Below are 20,702 nucleotides of genomic sequence, written 5' to 3' on the forward strand. Positions count from 1 at the left end.
AGGGCCCAGGCTGAGTGTCCTTGGAAGGAGGGGAGGTCAATGAACTCTGTACAATTAGTAGGTTGGCCCATCTTTTCATATGTTTGTTGGCCATTTGAACTTTTATCATCTATGAGTTATCTCCATGTCATTTGTCCTTTTTCTACTTTTTGTTCCCTTCTTGTCAATTAATAAGGAACATTTGTATACTGCAGATACTGACCTTTTCTCTACTATCTGCATTGGCACTATTGTTTTGAATCTATTTTTGCCTATTAATTTTGTTTATGGTACCATTTGCCATAAAGCATTTAAAAAGACTCTTTATAGAGTCAAATATAGCAATTTTTATTAAATAGCTCCTGGGTTTTCAGTCTTTGTGAAGTTCTCTGCCGCCCTTACTCTGAATGCATAGTTGCCTAGATTTTCTCACAAGATTTTTATTTTTTAAATTCAAGTCTTCAATTCATTTTGAATTTATTTTTATTTGGCGTAAGATAGTGATCTAGGTTTATATTCGTTCATTCCCACATATGACAGATGACTGAGGTTTTGATTTCTTAGGGGTAATTTTTTCCCCCAACCCAAGATGCATAGATGACCAAGTTTCTTGTCTCTTTCCTGGGCTAGTGTGCAGGAATTTTTAGCTCCCTTTCATAAACGAGGCTCAGTGATTCACAGCAGGGCTTGGTTCCACCTCCTCTGACCTCTGCAGTTTGAGGCCAAGTCTCTCGTCCATGTGAGACCTTCACACGCAAGGCCCTAGGGCCTTGGTCAGGGCCCCGTCCTTGGTGGGCCACCATAGTTCAGCACTGCCTCAGCTCCCTCTTTCTGCTCCAGTTTTGATTTCTATCTTTGTTCCTAGCCCCTGGTCATCTCTCATTCTTTCTTTTTTCAGCTGGATTATGAAACACTACAATTGAAAACAACTACTATTACATCCAACTCTTCTTTGTATTTGCAGTGGAAGGGAAGGCCTAACTGCATCAACTTAGTCCGGTGTGTTGCCAGAAGAAATCCCTAATAGTGGGTATATATTTTGAACATTGGAAACTAAATATATAGCACCTCTGGGCCCTGCATGAAATGTGTCCACCTCTCCATCACTCCCAAGGTTCTCCACGGTTGCTGCCTTCAGACTGCTTCAGCACTGCCAAATCCCCATTCAATGTCAGATCCTGTTCCAAATATATTAGCCGGCCTCCTGCCCAAGGGACTCATAATCTTCTGGGTAGCTGCTTTGTAAACTGTACAAAAGTAGTTGGTTCAAATTCGTAAGTACAGTTGTTAAACCTGTGAGTCATGCTTTTGAGTGACCTTAATGTGCATGAAAGAAGTTAGACTGAGAAACTTGGGCATAGAGTCCCACAAAACTATATGGTCCGGTCAAGAGATCTCACATCGTGTTGTCTTTGGGGGGATGATAAAGGAGCACCAAGCATTTTCTTCTCTAAGTCAGAAAGCTAGAAGTGCCTTATGCTTTTTTTGTTGGTGTTTCTTTTTTTGCTTGCGTATGTGAGGAGAGTGACTTCCCCGGAACAATTTGCTTAGGCAACAGATGAGAATCAAGGAATGACATAGCATTTTCTGAGGAGAAAATAACATCTGCTCTGCCATGAGGTAAGCCCAGGGGAGCCTAGATGAGATGTCAATTGGGGAAAACGAGAGGTGTGACTATAAAGTTATGCTACTTTGGGGGGCATGTTATGGAAATAAATTCTATTATTTTTACTACTTTTTAGTCATGAAAAGTTTATGCTGTTATCTGTTTATGAAGAAGTACCCGTTTCTAAATAGTAATTCAGACACATCTGGAAATCTCTCACACATTGAAAAATGTGGTTTAAAAGAGTCTACTCTCTTACTTTTTTCTCTTTATTGCTTTTTAAATTTATTTTAATTTGGTGTCGTGAAATAGGAGGGCTGCTTTTGGTAACAGAGGACGAGGTGATTCAGACCGACCCTCTTGCTAAAGATACAGCTAAAGTAAAGCTGGATAAAATTTAAAATTTAGTTTAAAAATCATCAAGAAGTTAACAAGGTAGTGAGAAATTACTGGCCAAGATTTGGGAGAAGACAGAAATCAAGAGAGTGAGCCTACTGTTGGGGGCTCCTTTTGTCCAGGAGGACATTTGCAGATCTTGAAAGGGGCACTGAAATATTTGGCTGCACTTTTAAAAACCCCTTGAGGCTGGGGAGAAAAAGCTGTGGGTCCAGAGCTTGCCGAGGTTGGGGGCCCTGGGACACACCCCACACTTTGAGATTGGAATCCTGAAGAGCTGCCCCCTAAAAGTTAGGGTGTACTAGAACGAAATGAGCCCGCAAACGGACCTCAGCCTCTCTTAAGTGCTATGAAAGGTCTAGAAACCTAAAACCTAAAATTAGAAAAGGATTAGTCTGGATTGTTAATGGTGCCCCCACGATTGTGGCATAAGCAACAGAGATCCTCTCTGGAGCAAGCTGTATCATCCTGGGCCTCAAATTATTTCTACAAATAATTTTTCCAATACAAATGTCTGGCATACAATGAAAAAACAGCATGGAAATACATTTTTAACCTAATAAAATGTGTGTGTACACGTGTGTGTGTGTGTGTATCAGTCCAAAAGCCAGCTTCTCATTGGATTATAAATGTCAAACACTTTATGGAGTCACTCCCCTCAAGTCAGGAAGAAGACTTGGATGCCTTCTACCTCGACATTATTTAACGTTGCATTGGAATGTTAATCACTGAAATTAAACAAGAGAAGACAATTAGACTCATAAGAATTGGAAAGGAAGAGGCAAACCCTTTCCAGATAATATAGTTGCATATCTGGAAAAAACAAAAGAATCAATGGAAAAGTACTACAAACCATAAGATCACAAAGTGGCAGGATGTAAAATTAGCATACTGATATCATTAGCCTTCTTATATATAAACTCTAAGCAGTTTGAGGATATAATGGAAGAGCAGACCCTGTGTACAATAACAAAAATTTAAATACTTAGACATAAACCTAATAAGAAATATGCAAAAATAGTAAGAAAACTGTAAAACATTCTTAAAAGATATGATAATAACTTTGAACAATTGAAAAAAACACAATATTCTTGAATAGGAAAACTTAACCTCGTAAAGATGTTATTTCTCCCTAAATTAGTTATAAATGTAATGCAACCTCAATAAAAATTTCCTCAGATTTTTTCCCCCCCAGAACTAGACAAGTTAATTGTAAAGTTTATATAGAAGAATAAACAACTGAGAATAGCTGGGAAATATTTGGCAAGAATATCTAATGTATGGTTAATCCTATTAGAATAGCAAAATATTTAAAATCCTCTAAATTAAAGCTGTACGGTATTAGCTCAGGAAGAGACTTATAAAATAATGGATTGGAATAGGATGCCCAGAAACATAATTAAGAAAAACTTAGTGTATGACAAAAGAGGCATTGAATCAGAGGGAAAAATTAACTGTAAATAGCACTGGGGCAAATGGATAGCTGCAAAGAAAAAGAAAAAAATTGGATCTATTTCTTACAATGTATTCCAGAATAAATTTCAAATGTATCAGAGATCTAAATGAAAACAAAACAGAAACAGAAAAACAAATACTAGAAGAAAACATGGGTGAATCTTATTTTTATAACCTGAGTCGAAGTTTTGAACTGACCAAGAAAATCTAGATTCAATAAAAGAAGAATTTTGACAGCATTTCAAAAAAACAAAATAAGTAAAGTCACAAGATAATTACAAAGTGGGAAAAAGTTCTCAAGTTATATCAAAATTACTGATATGCTTAATGTAATAAGGAGTTCCTAAAAATTGAGGAAAAAAGATCCAAAACCTGATTGAAAAAATAAGCAAAGATGTGAATAGAGAGTTCCCAGAGAAGGTGCACTAATAGCCCTCGTTCACAGTAAGGGAAATCACGTCAGAACTACTGAGATACTGTCTCTCGTCTCTCTGACTGAAAACTCATCTCCAAAGTTTGACAATGCAAATTTTGTCAAGGTATGTGAAAACAGGCAGTTTTGTACACTGCTGGTGGGGACACAAAATGATACAGTTTCTATGAAGTGAAATTGGCAATATCTAGCAAAATTGCATCTGCATTCACTCTTCGATCCAGCAATCATACTTCGAGGATTCCATCTCAAATATTCAAATGCAAATATATGAAGACAGTTGCAGAAGGCAGATCACTGTGGCTTTATTTGATAGGACGAGAAGCTGGAACAACTCAAATGTTTTTCAGTAGAGAACTGGTTAAATAAACTATAGCATGTCTACCAAGTGATGGTACTATTCAGTTGTCAAAAGAAACTAAGAGAGCACCCCCATTTCCAGTTATGATGGAGCAGTTAGTACAAAATTGCTGCTCCCACTGAGAACAAGTGGAAAAGATGGATACAATTAAAATTGATCTGTTTGAAGTTTTCAGAGAGCCACTGAGACAGCCTTGAGTTGAAGGGTCGAAATACCAGAGAGAAGGGAATCTCACTGAAGTGAGTCCAATGTTCCGAAAGCTGCTTTCCTCCTCTTGGCAGTGGGTAGATCTTGGCGTTGAGAAAGGGGCTGGGAGACTTGGTAGAGGGTGGCCCCGAAGAGGCGGAGAAGCAGCAGGGCTCTCAGCAGTGTCAGAGGTCTGAGGAGAAAAAGCCTGGAGCGTGGGGTTTCCACATCAGCCGGCATTCAAGAAGCCAAGGTTCCAGAAAAAAAGGGAGGTGCAGAGAAGCAAGCCTGACATTTGATGGTTTTCTCTTAGAAGTGCTTGGTGAATCTTAGTCACATAAAGTGAAAGGCTCGGAAGCCAGGAAAAGCAGCTGGAAAGCAGAGTGGAATTTTTAGCAGTCTGATGTTGTTGTGGAGATAAAAATTGGCAATCAGGAACTGACTAGGAGACAGCACTTAGTAAATGCTCTATGCTTTTAGTCGGGACCCTGCATTAGGGTAGATCAAGCCTTAAGACAACTCAGCCTGGATCATCTTAGTCCCTGATGGGGTTGAGATAAGCTGTCCCCACACTGGCTGCCTCCAGACCACACAGTGAATCCTTTCTGGAGGAAAATCACTTCATCCACAGCCTCTGCATTCTTTCAGACACAGTGATAGCATTCAATTCAGAATTACCAGGATCCAAGAAGGGGGGCCAAGGGAAAACACATAATAGAAATATGCTCATAGGTGTTCCAAATCATGGCCGTTATCAGACACAGATTTAAAAATTATTGTAACTAATGTGATTAAGAAAATGAATTTTAAAAATTCAGAATTTTACTGGAGAACCAGAATCTACATTTAAAAAATGCAAATAGAAATTCTAGAACTGAAAAATATAGTAATCAAAATTAGAACTCAGTAAGTGGGGTTTAACAGGAGGTTGGACACAGCTTGAGAGGTCTGGTGAGCTGGAAATAGGACGGTAGAAAATGTCTTGACTGAAGTACAAGAAGAAAAAAGGATAGAAAATATGGACGCATGTAAGAGACACGGTGTACCATATGGAGTATTCTAACATGTGTAATTGGAGTTCAAGAAGGGAGGAAAGAGACTGTGGCAGTAGCAGTATTTGAAAAGATAATAACCAAGAATTTTCCAAAAGTGATAAAAAATTTTGAGTCACGGAATCAAAATTACTAGGTACCCTAAGCAGGATCAAGGCAAAAAACACCACACATTGGTATGTTATAACCAAATTGCTAAAAATCAAAGACAAACAGAAATTATAAAAGCAAGTAAAGAAAAAGATGCATTACTTTCAAAGAAGCAACAGTAAGGCTGAAAGCTAACATCTCAACAGAAATTATGGAAACCCAGTGATGGAATGGCGCCTTTGAAAGGGTGAAAGGAAATAACGACCAGTCTGGAATTCTATACCTTGTGAAAAGTGAAGGCAAAATAGAGATATTTCCAGAAAAACCGAAACTGAGGGTATATATCACCTATGTCACCAGTAGACTTATGTTAGAAGAAATATTAAACGGAATTTTCATGTTCTGCACCACAATTTTGTTGATGCTCACACAAATTTATACATGCATTAAGATTCATAGAAATGTGCACCAAAAAGTCAATATTTTTTTTAAGGAGTGCATTAGGCACAAGGAAAATAGTCCCAGATGGAAATTTAGAAATACAGGAAGGAATGAAGAGCTATAGAAAAGGTAAATATATGAGTAAATGTAAGTGAATATTGACTGTACAACAATAATAATGTCTCTTGTAGTTTACAATTCATATTGAATTAAAATATATAACTTAACACATAAGACAGGATAGGGTAAATGGAGAAAAGTGTTCTAAGGAATGAACATTTTTTGGGATGTGTAAATAATAATTTATATCTGACTATAATAAGTCATGGATTCGTGTTGCAATCTCTAAGATAAATACTTAGTATAAGAATAATATAAAAAACACATAATATAAGAATAGTATAAGAAACATTTAGTATAAGAACAGTAAAAGAATGTATAACTGAAGAGCTAGTGGAGGGGAAAATAGTAAACAATATTTAATTTAAAAGAAGAAAAGAAAGGAAAGAAAAAGAAACAAAACAAGTGAGCTAAATAAATAAGTAATAGTCAAAATGAACCAAAATATATCAGTAATTACAGTAAATATGAATGTACTAAACACCCCAATTAAAAGATAAAGTTTGTCAGACTAGGTTTAAAAACAAAACGCAAGCTGTTTTGTTTGGGTTTATTTCAAGAATAAACCTTGGTTAGGGCTGGCCTGGTAGCATAGTAATTAAGTTTATGCACTCTGCTTTGGCAGCCTGGGCTTCACTGGTTCAGATCTTGGGCACAGACCTACACACAGCTCATCAAGCCATGCTGTGGTGGCGTCCCACATACGAAATAGAGAAAGACTGGCACAGATGTTAGCTCAGGGCCAATCTTCCTCAAGCAAAAAGAGAAGGATTGGCAACAGATCTTAGCTCAGGGCCAATCTTCCTCATGAAAAAAAAACACCCTTGGTTGATATTTTTTAAAAATCAGTTTCATTCACCACATGAATGGAATGCACAAAGAGAAAACTCTCCTAAACTCTTTTTATGAAGCCAGCATAATTTGACAAGAAAATTACAAGAAAGGAAAATTATAAATCAATCTTATGGATGTGGATGCAAAAATTCTAAACAAAATTTCAATAAATTGAACTCAGTGGTATAGAAAAATGTTAATATAATACAACTCAATCTATTGGGTTTAGATAAGAATGTGAGGTTGGTTTAATATTTGAAAATCAATCAGTGTAATTCATCTCATTAAAAAAAGGAAAGAAAATCATTTGGTCATCTTAGATAAAAAGAATATATTTGCTAAAATATATTTTACACCTATTTTTGATTTTTAAAAAACTTTCAGCAAACCAGGAATAAAAGAGATTTTTCAAAATCTGATAAAGAGTATCTACAAAAAAGTAATTCAGAAAACACTATACATAATGGTGAAATATTGAAAGTTTCACCTTGAAAATGGAAACAACCAAGGGATGTCAACTATTGTCATTTTTATATCATATGGGGGTAATTTTCAAAGAGGAAAAACATTGAAGGTAAACAAAAACTAACACAAAAAGTTACTTATAGGAGAGTGAGCGAATGGGTAGAGGGACGTGGATGAAAGTGAATCTTCTTAAAAATACTTTCTTAGATAGTTTTGACTTTGGAAACTTATAAATGTTTTATGTAATTAAAATACAAAAATTAAAAAGGAGTGAAAGCAAGAAATAAAGATGACAAATGATTGGAAACGAACCTAAATATATATTGAATTGGTACTGTAATCACAAAGAGAGAAGAATTATTCCAAGTGACTTTAAAATACAGTAATTTGACTATACATCTCTCAGGGGATATATTCCAATGATAATAACAACTACAAAAAAAAAAAACAACCCCAAAACCTCAAATGTCGTTCAATATCTAATTGTTAGTAGTAATATTGTTATTATTACTTTGAAACTGCAGGATAAAGCAAATAAATAATTATATTACTCTTAAAAGGAATCAGGATTTTCAGTGGAAGAGAAATAAGATAAAAGTATAAAATCAGTGGATTTAAGTAAAACTTTGTAATTTTATGTTTAAAGATATAAGTATGAATTTGTGACTTTTCCCTTTTATATTAAAGAAACACTCCATTTCTTAGCTCTGTCAAGTGTAAGGACTAGATGAAATGGTGACTCATAGCAATGGTTGCTCCTAATGCCCAGACTGTGGTCTTTAAATACCATTTAGAAACTCAAAAGGGAAAGTTTTTGGAAAACTTGATTCCAGGTCCAGAGCAGGAAAATACTAGTCAGATCTGGGATATCTTATTATATCAGAAAGTGAGGAAGCAATCAAAGACTAATGAGATCATATTAAAAGATCATCGCAATTAAGTAGAATAGGGTCCCACTGGCCAAAGTGGGAAAATTTGAGCTCGAAAAGAGAATAATGGCTACAATTGATAGAAACACGTCAAACATAGAAAAATCTGTAAGCTTCAGAACAAGACAAGCATGTCTACTCTTGCCACTTCAACAGCTTACTAGAGGTTCTAGCCAGGGCACCTGGGGAAACAAGAAAGAGAGAGAGAGAGAAGGAGGAAGGGTGAGAAGAAAAGAACTAGCATCCAAATGGGAAGGAAAGAAAGAAGTAAAACTATCTCTATTCACTACTAAAAACTGTTAGAACTAATAAACAAGTTCAGGATCAACACAAAAAAAATCAATTGTATTTCTATACAGTAGCAATAAACAATCTGAAAATGAAATTAAGAAAATAATTCCTTTTATATTAGCATCAAAAAGAATAAGATACTTAGGAATAAATTTAAGAAAAGAAGTGCAAGAATTGCACACTGAAAACTACAAAACAATGTTGAAAGAAATTAAAGATTTACATAAACGGGAAGACATCCTATGTTAACAGATTGGATGTTAGCAGCATTATTCACAAGAGCTAAAAAGTGAATACAATCCAGTGTCCATCAATGGATGAATGGATAAACAAAACATAATATATTCATACAATAGAATATTATTCAGCAATACAAAGACTGAAGTGCTGATACATGCTACAACACGAGGGAACCTAAAAATCATGATGCCAAGTGGAAGAAGGCAGTCACAAAGGATCACTTGTTGTATGATATCATTATATTAAATACACCAAATAGGAAAATTTACAGAGAAAGAAAGTATGTTAGTGGTTGCCTAGGACTTGGGTGAGGGGAACCCAGCAGAATGTGAGTGCTTACTAATAGGTACAAGGTTTCTTTCGGTGATGATGAAAATGTTCTAAAATTAGATTATAGTGATGGTTACACAAGACTGTAAATATACTAAATACCCTTGAATGTTTTCCTTTAAATTGTAAACATTATGGTATATAAATTATGTCTCAATAAAGCTGTTTTAAAATTCCATGAGTGTATATAATCCTATAAATTTAAAAATCATGTTGATTACCATTGGAGATTGCTAGGGCATCAACTATTACTCTGGAAAGAATCAAGCATTTTTCCTATTTTTCCTTTCAAACTGAATTTCAGGGTAACAAAATAGTTGATGAGGGAAAAGTATTTATTATGGAAGAATTACGATAATAAAAGCAGAAAGATAGAATTAGAAAATCACCATATTGCAATCCTCATGAATACTTTCAACAAAGAACTGAAAAAAATACCTGTATTTCAGATTCACAAAAAAAAACTAACTTGAAATTATAGAACTGAAAAATAAAGTAACTAAAATTAGGAACTTAATATAGCAGTTTAGATACAGCTGAAGAGAGAATTAGAAAACTGAACAATAGGTCAGAAGAATGAAGCAGAGAGAGACAAAAAGATGAGAAGTACTCACCAGAGGTGCTTCCAGGTTAACAGAATATAGAAAAAGATGAAGAGTTTCTAACTCATCTTGCAAGGATTGCATAATCTTGATACCAAAACAAGAGGGAAAAAAAGAAAAAAGAAATATAGTCTAAACTAATGAAACAGATGCAAAGATTCTAAACAGGATATTATTAAATTAAAACAATAATATATCTCAGTGCACTAAAATAATGTGCCATAATTGACTAAGGTCTAACATACATATAATTTGTGCCCCAGAAGGAGGGAGAGAGAGAATGCGGTATAGCAATATTTTAAAAGATAGTGACTGGAAGGTCATATAGACTTCAGGGCTGCAGCTGCCATTTTGGGTAAGCGTGGTGGGCCATATATAAGAGGATGAGTTAGTAGATTTTTCTGAGGAGAAAGAATGAATCAAATTTGGGATCATGCTGCTTCCAGAGAGACAGAGGCAAAGACTTAAAGACAGTAGCTAGCTGCCTTGTATCCCGTAGGTCTTCCAGATCCTGCTTCTAGTCCCTTGTGATGTCCACTTGTATTTCCCATTCTTTGGTTTCTCGAATCTTGATAATAAATTCCCCTTCACTTAAGCTTTTTTGGCAAGTGATATTTTTTTAAAACCCACACCAATTTCTTTTTATTGCTGTGTTAAACTGGTTAGACAAGTCATCCTTCTCTTGTCTTAGACCTTTGTGAAAATGACACTATTGTTTCACTAACATGTGTGCTGTTTGCTTTGCTTTCAGATTATAGAAGCATCTTTCTATTCCAGTATACAAAGAGTTTTTGTATATTAAAAGTGGATGTGGAATTTTATTTAATATCTTTTTGGTATTTATAGAGATGGTCACATGGATTTTTTTACTTCAACTTATTTTTGTGCTAATTTACACTAACAGATTCACTACTTTTATACTAGCCTTACCTACCTGAACTAAACCTTAGTCAATTATGGCACATTATTTTAGTGCACTGAGATATATTATTGTTTTAATTTAATAATATCCTGTTTAGAATCTTTGCATCTGTTTCATTAGTTTAGACTATATTTCTTTTTTCTTTTTTTCCCTCTTGTTTTGGTATCAAGATTATGCAATCCTTGCAAGATGAGTTAGAAACTCTTCATCTTTTTCTATATTCTGAAATAGTTTAACTCACGTGAGGATTATTTATATCTTCCTCAGGGCTTTGATAGGACTCTCTTTAAAATCCGTCTGAATCTAGTGTCTTATTTTGGGGCTAGTTTTTGGAACTTTTTCAATTTTTTCCACTAGAGATTATTTCCATGCAGGTTTCTGTCTCTTTCTGACTTACTCTGATTTAAAAGTTCTAGGAACTGCCCTATTTCATCCAGATTTTCAAACACGTTAACATGGAGTTGTACATAGCAATCTATCCTCTATCCTATGATCCTATCTCTTTTCATTTCTGATATTACAGATTCATGGATTTTTTTCTTCTTTTTTTCTATGCATGTGGTTGCCAGGAGTTTCTTTTGTTGGACTTTTAAAAGCAAAACTTTGATTTTACTTATCAATTCTACTTTCTGTTTGTTTTCTAATTCATTACTTTTCTCTTTTATCTCTACCAATCCTTTTATATACTTCATTTTGGTTTATTTTGTTTTCTTATTTTTGAGTGAAAATTAGTTTATTTAGTTTAGTTCCTCAGTTTCCAATTTCTTTTCGGGGATGTTATTCTTTATTTAAATATGAGTATGAAGATAGATGCCTTCTCAAGAGAGCTGAAAACACTATTTCCAAATTCCACCTGTGGCACTGTATTAGTTATGTTCTCTTATTCAAGGAATCAGTATGAGAGAATTCCCATGAAAATATGAAGTTAGGTCTGCAAGAGAGAAAAGAAGATTGTAGTTAGTCTTGTAAACTAAAAAGATGTCTTTCCGTGAAAACATTAAGAAATGTGAATGACCATGTTTCTCTTCTGTTGTTCCTACTTGAGCCTAGGATTGTCCAAATTCCAGTTTCCTAAAATTGATAAATCAAAGAAGGTGTGTCCCCCCCAAGGAACATCTTTCCTTTAAAAAACCTCATCCCACTTTACCAAAATATTTGGTTATAATATTATATAATCTATAATATTATTTGACAGCTCTCATTCCTTTTGGATCAACCAGTTCTCCAAGTTCAACCAACTTCGTTCAGAAACATTTTCAATTTTTTATAATGTGGAAAAGTGATGCGTTTTAATTGAGGAGAGCTTGTTCGGAATTTCCAAAATGAAATTTGAGCTTACACAAAGAAAGCCTCAGACAGAAAGCCTAATTTTTCATAAATTACTGAAAATGGGACACAGAATGGATGTCTGTCTGTGACCTTTGTGTTTGTGGTTCCTGCCACAGAACTGAACAGCCATTCTTTATTGTTCTGTGACTCAGCCCTTGTGCATGAACACTTGTATAAAACAGAGGCACACAGCGGGGCAATTCTTCACTAGTTTAAATTGTTTATAGTTTCTTTTGTAGCTATAATTCACAATTTAAACATTCCTCTAAGTGCGTTTGTTTATATGTTACTCAAGCTTAACACTGGGGCTTTTGAGAAGTTCCTATGTACTATTACACTATGAAATGTCTACTTAGCATGGAAAAGAAGGCGGTGAGGGGATGGAGAATATGACCTTATGCCCCAAGAACATGTTCAAGGAACCCAGAATGACTGTGGGAATCTGGGGAAGGAAATGATTCCTCCAAAAAACTGAATGAAGAGTGTGAAACGGGTGCTCCAGTATTGAAGAGGAGGCACAGGAGGAAAGAGACTGGGCTTAGGAATTGGATGGAGGCGTGAGTGATTCCTAAATGGTGAAGAAGAATTAGGCCAGTGAAGAGACATGGTCATTGTGAGCCAGGTGGGAGAATAGCATGAGCAAAGTTTGTAAGGTGTGAAAGGGCTGGTGTGTGGGGAGGGGCTTCTCACATGGCTGAAGCAAATGTGGGTGGGATGGGATGCAGGAGATGAGGCTCTGGTCAAGGAAGGCCTTGCACGCCACACCAAGGAGGGTATTGGGGTGCCCCTGTGGGGTGGCATAATTACACTGGAATTAGAGCAAGGTCACATGAATGCAGGGGGGAGAATGGGTGGGAATGGGCAGGGGGCATGGAGGGGGATCAGTTAGGAGGCCCTTGCAGTAGTCTTACTGGTGGTGATGGTAACCAGCATTGAGGAAATAGCCATTGGAATAATGAAAAATGGACAGATTCTGTCATGATAGAAGCTAAGTGCTATTACTGTTGGTCACTGGTAGGATATGGGGCCTGATGGAATAGAATGCCTTTTGATATTGGGCTTTACCAACTGGGTGAATGGTAATGCCATTCACTGAGATAGACCACATCTACAAAATGTTGCCTGCAAAATTCCAGCAGAGTAGTTATGCATGCTGGAAGGTGTGAGAAAAGTGGAGAAGGCCTGAGACAGCCATGTGGCAACTGAGCGAGAGAGCTGACCAGAGGCCTGTTAAGCAGTGTTTAGGTCCAGCTGAAGGTGGTGACCATGAATGCACAGTCTGCGTGCTTGTATGACTTTTTTCCCTGAGCTTGCAAGAGCGGCAGATGCTAACTGACGCCCAGGCTTGGTCAGATGTCCCTTAGACCAGAGCAGGTGCACATAAATGCAGAAGTGTCCCATCGGAAAATAGCGAAGAGGTGGAAATAACCCAACTGTCCACCAATGGATGAAGGGATAAACAAAATGTGGTATATACATACAAGGAAATATTATTGTGCTTTAAAAAGGAAGGACATCCTGTCACATACCACAATGCGGATGAACCTTGAGGACATTATGCTAAGTGAAATAAGCCAGTCACAAAAAGACAAATCCTCTCGGATTCCGCTTATATGAGGTATCTAAAGCAGTCAAATGAATAGAGACAGAAAGTAGAATGGTGGTTGCCAGGGGCTGGGAGGAGGGAGAAATGGGCAGTTGTTGTTAAATGGGTATAGAATTTCAGTATGGAAGATGAAAAAGTTCCGGAGATCGATTGCACAACAATGTGAATATACTTAACACTACTGAACAGAATACTTAAAAATTGGTAAGATGTTAAATTTTATGTTGTATGTTTTTTTTTACCACAGTTAAAAACAAAGAGATACTATAGCAGTAAAGATGTTTAGCTTTATTTACAATTTTAAAAAAAGATATCCCATCTGATGATCTGTTGTAGCTGGACAGGGTCATCCCACACTTCCCTCTCACGTTGTCCACCTTTGCTGGTCTGGGGCCGGCTGAGCTTGGTGTCTGCTTTCCTGACACCTGGTAACTGACTTTGGCCATGACGTGAGGATTCACATTGGCTCTTGCAGTGGATTTGAGTTTTCCTGTGCCTCCCCAGCACTGACTCAGATAGAGATGGCATCAGGTTTTGCTCTCACCAACTTGTCATTGGGAAATCAGTGACACGGGGGACTCATTCCTCTTGTTACCCATAGAACTCTATCTTGCAATGTTTGTCAAATGGCCACTTATATGATTTACTTACACGCCACCACATTTTACTAGGGGTTGAGAAAAGCTTAGCAGAATTTTCAGCCCTTTATAACTAATTTTTAAGATAAGCAAATCAGTGCAAGAGAAAAATAGGGAGAGAAACATAAGAGTTCAGGATGTTTCCCTGAAATGCATGTTGTAAGGTCTGGTGCAAGTAGAAGTAAGCCCTGCTCTTGATTCTGACAGTACTGGGGGTCATAGCTGTGAGAAAAACACTCGTGGTTCCAAAGTCTACCATGTTCATCAGACTCATTCAATAAATACTTGTTTGCATATATCTTATTCTGAGGACTATTTGGCTCTGAGAACACAGCAGTAGACAAGACAGGAAGATCCCTTGGGATCACATTCTAGGTGGAAGTAGGCAGAGAAGAAACAGGCAAGAAGTGTAAGAGCTAATAATAAGGGTTCTGAGAGGATTAAGAGAAGTGAATGTGCTAGAAAGTGGTTGAGAGGTGACATTGGATGGGAGGTTAAAGATGCTAAGCTCTGGGTGACAACAAAGAGCCGATCTTGACCATCTGGGAGGGGAGCCGCAGGGCAGGGAGACAGCTGGTGCAAAGGAATGACCTGCTTATTTGAGAAACGGAAAAGAGGCTCCTGTTGTTGGAACATGGGAGGCGAGGGTAGGCATGGTCTGAGCTGAGGTCAGAGGTCAGCATTGATCATGAAGGGCTTTAAAAGGCAAAGTTCGAGTCAAAGGGCAAAGAGGAGGACTGGAGGGCACTGAGCAGGTGGGTATCAGGATGTGGTTTATGCTTTAAGAAGGTTGTCCGGGCTGCCATCTGGTAGTTGCGTTGTAAATGGGCGAGGGTGGGAACAGGGAGGCCAGCTGGGGGCCATTTGCTCCCGTCTAGGAGAGAGATGACTGTAGCTCGGATTAGGTTGATGGGACTGGGTAAGACCCCTGAGGGAGAAGAGGAGGGGGCCCAGAACCAAGCCCTGGAGGCCTCCGACAGCCAAAATAGCTGTTCGGGAAAGCTTAGCTTTGCTAGGTCTGAGACCGAATAGAAACTCTCAGGGGTCTTTTTGAAGGGATACTTGTGGACAGCAGAATACTCCTCAAAACCATCACTGCATTCTCCCTTCGCCTCCACTGCCACCTCCATCGGCCCCTCCTGTGCAGCTTGTGTGTTGGGCTCAGACCTGGTGCCTTTTTTGTGATGCAGTAGCTGAGAGGTCCCCAGCACTCATGTGGCTAATGCAAAAGCCGAGGAAGGGTCAAGACTGGGAACAGTGAGCAAATTCATGTGAAGGAGGTAGGGCAGGTTGTTCTGGTGAAGAGTCAGAGAAATCCAGCACTAGTCAATGAATAAAAACCTAGTGTGCGTGACGCGACTTGTCACTGAGGCAGATAAAATTCCAGTTTGATGGGCAGATAATCAATGAAACAGATGCACCTGCGTAGTGGAAATGAAGGATGAAAATGCACATGGTGTGCTACTTCATTCACTCAGGACTCAGAGACGAGAAAACGTTCTCAGTTAGAAAAATGCAATTTGATTCCACCACATCCTGACTTGCTCAAGTAGTTGCCTCTGTCATTTCCGCTCTCCCTCTGCTTTGTTGTATAAAAAGTAACCAGCATTTGTAAACAGGTCTATTGTACTATTATTATTTTTTAACTCGATAGTCATTGATATTTTCTATTGACATCAGAAGGAAATGGAGTGGAGAAGAAACTATTTCCGTAAAATGACTCATCAGAGGTGTACTCATACAACTTTTATTTTTAACGTCATTAAGTTATTTTGCTCTCACTGTCTGGCAAACAATAGCAACAACAAAATTTTTTGCATACTCTATTTGATTGGAGAACTTCAGCATATTTCATTTATCATTATAAAACCAAGGGCAATTTTAAAATGTTACAATTTTTTGTAAATAGCCGTTACACGTAGGGCAATCTGTTTTTAAGTCGGAATAAATTTCTCTAAAGGAAATAAATCCTAAGTAGTTTTCCTTTCAAGTCAAGTGTCGTGTTATTGAATTGAACTTCTTATTTAAAATAATAATAGAAAAGTCCATCACTGCATCAGCACAATGGGGAGGCTGTTTCTTATGGCCTGTCCATAAGGCAGGGCTATGGTGTCAAGTAAAAGACTAATAGCCGTTCTGTGAGCTATGAGAGGCCAAGACAGTGTGTTCCAGATGCACAGCTTGCTGGTGGACTGGCTTGATCAGGATAAAGTTCTGCAGAGCTGGAGGTATGGCTGGGCTGCCTATCTCTGGGGGAACCCCAGGTGAATATTTGTCACCACGTCCATGCTGCGGTCACCTTGACCTACTGCGTAGGAGGCACTGCCACCTCCCTGGATGCTATTGCTGGTCATTTTCCTGGAACCTGGGGGACCAGCCAGGTGGCTTCCTGAGGAGCCCCATGGTCCTGGCATGGTTGGAGATGTCACTTCCCCAGGCCCTGCCTACATGAGGGCTTTCCTGGCAAGAGTCTTCAGGAGCTTTGCAAAAAAAGTCTCTCAGTTGCCCCAACTCTGCTCTCTTCCAGGAGAAATTGCAGTAGAGGCTGAAAACAGGAGACTTTTCCCTTTCCTTCATCGGGTTTTCGGTATGTAATAAGACATTCTCCTGTGAAGCTGAAATGAGTCATGGCTGTGTAAACACTGTTTGTAATTTCCTAGTTCCTTTGCATCCTAAAACAAAGCCAGGCCAGCTAGGATATTATCGTATTTCCCTCCTTTATTTCTTGGAAACAATGTAATATTCAAAGATATTGTTCAGAAGAGTAACGAGTACTTATTTTCTCTGTTTATTTTAACTCAATATCTGATTTGTAATATATTTCACTGCTTTTACAAAAGCAAAATTACTCAGGTAGCTTAAGCTTCCCCACATTTCTAACCCTACTCAATGGCCCATACTTGTCTGATGGGTCAAACAATTAAGACACAGTTCATGCTAAACCTACGAAAACATTGACACATTAAGTTAGTCGGTCAGTGGACCCAAGGAGGGAATTTTTAGGTTTGGAAAAAGTTGTTTTGTGTGTTTGTTTTGTTTTTAATCTCAGAATTGTAGCAATATATTTATCAAACAGTTGTCTGATGCTGACTGTGCGCCAGGACCTGTTCTAAACGCTTTACAAATATTCATTTGTAATTTTAAGCCTTGTAACAAGCCTATAACACAGCTGCTATTATTGTGCCCATTTTATTGATGAGGAAATCAAGGTGTACAGAGAGTAAAATAGCTCAAGATCACACAACCAAGAGGCAGAGGTGAGATTTAAACCCAGGTTCTATCACTGAGGCCAGGCTCTTATAGGTAAGATTGAAGTGTGGTTGTTTTTAAAACTTTTCATTTGGAAATAATTCCAAATTTATCGAAAAGTTGTAAGAATGAGAATAGCACATTTTACTAAGATTCACTTGTTGTTAACAGGTATAAAATTCCTTTTCTGAAACACACGTGCCTACGTTGTGGCCCTTTACCGTAGAATACTTCAGTGCATGTTTGCTAAGAATAGGAATATTTTCTTATAGAACCAGAGTATTTATCAACTTTACTAAATATAGCGTCGATTAGCTACTTCTATTTAATTTACAGTCTGTATTTCTTTTTTCTGTTTTAGCTGAGGAAGTTTCACCCTGAGCTAACATCCGCGACCAGTCTTTCTCTTTTTGTATGTGAGCTGCCATCACAGTGTGGCCACTGACAGACGAGTGGTGTGGGTCCGCACCTGGGAACTGAACCCTGGTCACTGAAGCAGAGAGTGCTGAACTTAACCACTAGGCCACCAGAGCTGGCCAAAATTTACTGTCTGATTTCAATGTTGACAATCAACCGAGTAATAATGACCTTTATTTTTCCCACCAGGATGGGATCCTAGCTAGTGCCAGGTATTCTGTCTCTTTCTCAGTTCTCTCCTGCCTCCTTTAATCTGAAAACATTTCATAGACTTCCTTTGTCTTGTCTACATTCATACTTTTGCAGAATATGTTTCCCCCACCTTTGAAAAATAGAATAAGTGTTCTTCATTCTTTGTTGGTCTGACGTTTCGTCATGAGGAGGCAAGGAAACTCAATATTACACAGGCGGTGTTGTGACTGTCTCAGGGTCTCCCTTCTGGAGGTACAGGTTATTCATCTGTCCCTAACTGGTGGTATTGATTTTGATCACCCCACTCCATCATGGAATTGTCCGCTTCCTCCACCATATAATTACTATTTTTCCCTTGCAACTAATAAGCAGCCTGTGGGGAGACTGAAGGATGTCTCTCTGGCACTTGGAAGCACCAGTCACAGGGAGAAGTGAATGTGTGTGAGGGTGGAAGGAAGGTCTTCCCTTCCATGGGAATGTGAGGAGAGTGGGATATGCGCTCCCTCCACCCACACCTGGAAAGTCTGCACATCTATTCATTATGAGGCTTACAGATGTCACAGGGCATTCCTTAGGGCTTAGACACTGCTCTCAGGTAGAGCATTTGGGGCTTGGATGTTTCCAGGCACTGGTGAGTCAAGCTTGCATTTTTGAAATTATAAAGCAGCTGAGATGTCTCCTGAAAGACAAAGGATTGGGATCCTAACCCTTAATGCTGTCGTCAAGGATCACACACATATATTGAAACTGTCTGAGACCGGATTTCAGGAAAGGGTATTAGTCCCCCAAAGGGAGACTGACAGTAGCAGAAATGTAAATCTGGACTGGTTTCACACCCAAGCCTGGGAGAAGTTGCACTGAAAGACTGATCTAGAGTGTGAGAAATAACCGATAGAAGAACTTGTCCCACACCAGCACCCTGGCAGTGGGTCTATAGAAGAGAACTGGCTATGAGCCCAGTAGGATTGGCCCAGCCCATCTTACCAGGGAGCATCTTGGCTCTGCAGGAGGAGAAGCAGAGCCCACGCTTCTTTACTTACCCATAGTGTATGAAGCATCTGAGCTCTTACACAGTCAAAATATTCACACGGACACATGTAATATTAAAGAAAGTGGGCCAAAAAGAGAGGAAAGGGAGTAATTTAGACAGAAAAGATTAGATGAAGAGAAAAGTTAGGACTCAGATATTCAAGCCACGGGTTATTAAATAGTTACTGACATTGGGTATCAAATTTGTCTCTGATCTTCTTGGTACTATAGGCAAAAAGAAAAACATGATCAATTAGCTACAAAAACCTCATTTTCATAAGAAAAAGCTTGTCAATTACTCAGGAGAGACAAAACATTTTCCCATGCTTAAGTATGAATAGTTCTGCCTATAGTTTGTCTGCTGATAGTAAAGCTTTTCTTCCATTTAGTCTTTTGTCAATTTTCTCTGTAATTGATTTTTGCTTGTAGGCGCCATGGTTGAAAGGTCTGTAAACGCTGTGATGGGCTAAAGATCTGAGTATCAGGATGGGGATATAACAAAAGTGTTGAGTCGTGTCAAGAGAGCACATGGGGTGATGTAACTTCATAGTTATCCAAAACCATGTATTCTAAATTCAGGGACAGAGGGTTTGGTCTGGTTGTACCAACTACACAAGGCAGTGTACTGGAGCTGTGCCCACAGGGAGCTATGAAACGTGAAATCCAACCTCAGGAACTTGCAGGCGGAGAAATCATAATCATCCAACAACAACAAAAGGCACCAACATAAATGATGGGAAATTACTTATATAAAGAGAAACAATACAGCAGTAACTTATGGATACTCTAAGTCCTGCCCTTTGGAACGATTTCAGTTTTTATTTGCTATTCTGTAAGGATCCTGAAAAGACCTTTTGTTTCAAATGCAATGTGGGATTGGGATGTGGGGGAGACATTTGGGAAGTGGATTCATTCATTTGGTCAGTTAGCCAGTCAACAAAGATAAACTGAGTTCCTTGTGTGAGTCAGGCCATGAGATGGAAGAGATGAACTCAAGATGCCCGAGATCTGAAATATACAATAGAATAGGGACATGTGTAGGCAAAGGAATGATGGTACTGTTACCTGTTTGTAGAGTACTTAACAGTTATTTTAGAAGCTTAAATTCACAACATTGTGCAAGTATCCCCCTCATTTCACAGGCAGGTTCATGGCAGAATCTGGCATAAAACCCAAATTGTCGTCCTAGGCCCTTTGTTTCCCCACCAGACCACAAGGGGGTGCTGTGTGAGGCTACCCTGAGGGCTCCTGGGTGAAGTCTGCTTTAGATCAGCAAAATGCTGGGCGCTAAATGAAAAGCTTCAAAAGCATCCTAAGTGGTGCTCAGATAAAGACTTTGTTACCTGGAGTGAATGGATACTGGCCATTTGCACTGGCAGCAAGATAAAGGAATCTTAGGAGGCCCCTTCCAACAAGGGCAGCCGCCTGGGAAGTGTAAACATAAGTCCACTCCCCTTTGTGAGCAACAGGACATGATAACTTTTCCCTAGAAAGCTTTCCTCCACACAGC

At 38.4% G+C, this 20,702-nt stretch overlaps 1 long non-coding RNA gene across 1 annotated transcript; it reads left to right on the plus strand.

The window, feature by feature from the left end:
* Nucleotides 1–1,293: 1,293 nt before the first annotated feature.
* On the plus strand, nt 1,294–19,576 carry LOC138919348 (uncharacterized). Its single transcript, XR_011429496.1, has 3 exons — nt 1,294–1,599; nt 16,833–16,892; nt 17,916–19,576. It is a non-coding gene; the product is annotated as an uncharacterized lncRNA (long non-coding RNA).
* Nucleotides 19,577–20,702: the final 1,126 nt, after the last annotated feature.

Source organism: Equus caballus, chromosome 20, assembly GCF_041296265.1.
Source record: "Equus caballus isolate H_3958 breed thoroughbred chromosome 20, TB-T2T, whole genome shotgun sequence".
NCBI classification, from domain to species: Eukaryota; Metazoa; Chordata; class Mammalia; order Perissodactyla; family Equidae; genus Equus; species Equus caballus.